Source organism: Mandrillus leucophaeus, unplaced genomic scaffold, assembly GCF_000951045.1.
Source record: "Mandrillus leucophaeus isolate KB7577 unplaced genomic scaffold, Mleu.le_1.0 Scaffold213, whole genome shotgun sequence".
Lineage (NCBI taxonomy): Eukaryota > Metazoa > Chordata > Mammalia > Primates > Cercopithecidae > Mandrillus > Mandrillus leucophaeus.
The window spans coordinates 2,023,100-2,027,183 of record NW_012102177.1 but is presented as its reverse complement, the minus strand read 5'-3'; positions in this window follow the sequence as shown (position 1 = coordinate 2,027,183).

Genomic DNA, 4,084 nt, shown 5'->3' with positions numbered 1-4,084 from the left:
AAAAAAAAAAAAAAAAAAAAATCAATTCTGGGAAATCTAATGTGCAGCACAGGTGGGGATGGGGTCCTAACTCAGTGGTGATAATCACACAATGCACATGTGTAGCAAATCATCACACTGTACAGCTTGAATATACACAATCTTCGTCAATTAATACATATATATACACACATATACACACACACACAAACTCAGGACATATCAAAAGTAAAGACAATTAAAAAAAGCATCCACTTATGTCTAAGAAAAATGTTTATAATTATTTTAACATTTTTATTGAATGGTTTCAACACCTTGATTTATGGGTGGTTCGATTTTGTTTTTTTTTTTGAGACAGGGTCTCCCTCTGTCACCCAGGCTAGAGTGCAATGACAGCTCACTGAAGCCTCAACCTCCCAGGCTCAAATAATCTTCCCACCTCAGCCTTCTGAGTAGCTAGGACTACAGGCACACACCACCATGCCTGCCTAATTTTTTGTGTTTTTTGTAGAGATGGGGTTTCACCATGTTGCCCAGACTGGTCTCGAACTCCTGGGCCCCAGTGATCCATCCACCTTGGCTTCCCAAAGTCCTGGGGTCACAGGTGTGTGCCACCGCACCAGCCTGATTTCTTTTCTTGATTACATGTCATATATTCCCACTTCCTCTCATGCCTACTGATGTGGTTATATACTGGACATTCTGAATAATACACTGTCAGGCCTCCGAGCCCAAGCCAAGCCATCGCATCCCCTGTGACTTGCACGTGTATGCCCAGATGGCCAGAAGTAACTGAAGAATCACAAAAGAAGTGCAAATGCCCTGCCTGGCCTTAACCGATGATATTCCACCACAAAAGAAGTGAAAATGGCCGGTCCTTGCCTTAAGCGATGATATTATCTTGTGAAATTCCTTTTCCTGGCTCATCCTGGCTCAAAAAGCTCCCCCACTGAACACCTTGTGATCCCCACTCCTGCCCGCCAGAGAACCCCCCTTTGACTGTAATTTTCCTTTACCTTCCCAAATCCTATAAAACGGCCCCACCCTCATCTCCCTTCACTGACTCTTTTCGGACTCAGCCCACCTGCGCCCAGGTGAATAAACAGCCATGTGGCTCACACAAAGCCTGTTCGGTGGTCTCTTCACACGGACGCGCATGACATATAGAGACTCTAGATTCAGTTTTTTTCCACAAAAACTGTTTTGTTTTAGTAGAGTTCTGTTAAGCCTTCATTTTAGGCTTTATGAAGGTAGGTCTATTTTATACTTTTGCTCTGTCCTAGACCCTAGATTTCAGTTCTGTGATGTGGTCCTAATCCTAAGGCCTACAACCTGGGTTTTCAATGGAAAGTCGGAAATAGTTACCAAATTCCTGTAATATGATGAAACATGAACTCTAAACTTCTTCTCCCCAGCACATCTTCTGAAATCTCTGCTCAGCTTTTCCAGCCTTCCAAGTGTTGCTTTCCGTTTGGAATTCTACCCTGTTTATGTACAACACAGGAACCCGCCAAGAACCTGACGAGACTATACAAGGCAAAGTTGGGGGCTTCTGTGGTTTCCTCCTTTCTGGGATGTGCCCCCACACCAGTGTGCAGCTGCCAAGAATGTCCTGAAGTGACTTGGCTCCTGGGCCTAGTACGACTGCCACCTTCTGTTTCATTGCCTGCGAGCCACATGAGGAACAGCCCCTCAGATGTGGCTCTGACCCAATGTGCTTCCCTTCTTCTGATGGCTGGTCCCCTCCCTCTCGCCTGTATCTCGGCAGGCTCCAGTGCATTTCAATAGTGCGTGTAACGATCAGGCGTAGGCTGGTCTGATACAAGCTGCTGTGCCCTTCTGGAAGTCAGACGGTAATCAGATGTTTAAATGTTAAAATAAACTCCAACTTCCTTTTCTTTATCTGGATGATAGATACGCTAGTGCTTTCACTTTGTGAAAATCTATCAAGGTGTATGTTTATGTCCTTTTCAACATGTGCTACAGACCCCAATGCAAAGTTTACTACAAGAAGAAACCCATTTCGTGCCAGCACCCAGTTTAAACCCCTCAGGGGCCTTCTTGTGCCCCCAGGATCAAACCCATTCCCCCTCTCCTGGCCATGAGCAGGCTTCCATGCAACCCCCTCGATGACACTAGCTCAAGCTCCTCCTCTCTGCCCACCCCTCGCCCACAGGGATCGCCCTACTTAGTCCTCAGGCTGCAACCTGAGCACCACCTCCTTGTAGCAGGTTTTCCTGACCAGCAAGTCCCTGCTCCTGCACCTTAGGGCCCTCTCTTGTGCCCTCACAGGCACCAGGCGCCCCTCCCCGCCCTCCCCATCATCACACAGAGCCTACATCCTCCATGCATATCCACCCTGGAGTAGGAGCTCAGAGAACTGGCAAAATGCAAAGTCCATGCCACCCGCCTAAGGAACTCCACGGGCCCAGGGGTCTCATGACACCTTCTTGCCTTGAGGTTCCCCCTCCCAACCCACCCGTTATGCCAGCCTGCCGAGTTCTGCCTGCGGCAGCTCCCAGAGGCTGAGGACCTGGAGGGGACCTGGGTGCTATCCTCAGATTCCAAAGAACTGGCTGCCACCCGAAGCCAGCCCCAGCAGCAGACAAGACTCAGGTAAAGCGCTCGTTCCTCCATTGGGTTTGCAGCTTCCGCTAGATGAACGGGTCGGACTCTGCAGTCTACCAATCTGCCCTCCCTAAACACAAACGCCGGGGACTGCGCAGGCGCAGAGAAGAGAGGAAGAGTTTATTGTTGAGCAGACCTTCTTTTCATTACAGCACCACGAAGTTCCTTCTCAGTTCCCTTCGAGTGCAGAGATTCTGCAGACATTTAAAAGCCCAATGCTGTTCCCAAGCAAGGGCAGCACCTGACAACAATGTTGCATTTAATGGAGCAGGATTACAGTAAATTTGGATATTCATACAGAAAGTACGTAGTTTCCTTAAAAATTCTAACAGTTTCCCACCTTTCTTTTGTTATTACCATGAATAACTGGTCGGCTGGAAAACATGGTACTTGATCATCTTTTGTTGTCAACCTTAGGTGAACGTGTTTTGCTTTTTGTTGTTGTTGTTAAGAGCTGTTACGCCCATTTCTCTGGAAATCTCAAAGGTGACAAGTAAGGCAAGGCGCACAGTACACTCCTGTCCCACTGCAACCTTCCCCGGCCGGCCCCTGCACTGCTGAGTATCTGGGAAAGACTCAGGAGAGGACCATTTGCAAATCCTCGAACCCCTGGCCTCGGGTGATCCACCCGCCTAGGTCTCCCAAGGTGCTAGGATTACAGCGGCAGCCACCATGCCCGGCGCTTGCGAACACTGACCATGGAGTTTAACCTTCATGGGCTCCTTCTAGGAAACAGGTGGCTGCTTGCCGCACGCAGACTTGTAGTTTGTTTTTATAAATTGTCACTGATCAATGAGAGCCTGAGGGAAGGGACCCTCTACTCAATTCATAGACTTCCTGCTACTACTGCCTCCCAGAAGTGTCATTTCTGTATACAGAGAAATGAAATACCGAAGAATGAACGAGAAATCTGTATCCTCCAGGCATTTCAGGTGTATACCCTGAAATACCAACCACCACTGAACTTCATGATGTCTCATTTGTTTGAATTCAGGTAATTACCAAAATCCTGATTAAGATCTTTCCCTCACTACCTCAAGGCAGAGAAAACATGAATTTAAAAAAGTTTATCTTACCAAACTACACACATGACAAGCTATATTTGATTAACTCCAATCATCCCACAAAAATGTGCCCATAAAATCAAGTACTTAAAAAACTAATTATTAAAATTACACAACAATGGGCCAGGCGCAGTGGCTCACGCCTGTAATCCCAGCACTTTGGGAGCAATGTGGGTGGATCACTTGAGGTCAGGAGTTTGAGACCACCCTGGTCAACACGGCAAAACCTTGTCTCTACTAAAAATACAAAAAATTAGCCAGGCAGGTGGCGGGCACCTGTAATCCCAGCTACTCAGGAGGCTGAGTCAGGAGGGATCGCTTGATCCCGGGAGGCAGAGGCTGCAGTGAGCTAAGATCTTGCCACTGCACTCCAGCCTGGGCAACAGAGCGAGACTCCGTCTCAAAAAAAAAAA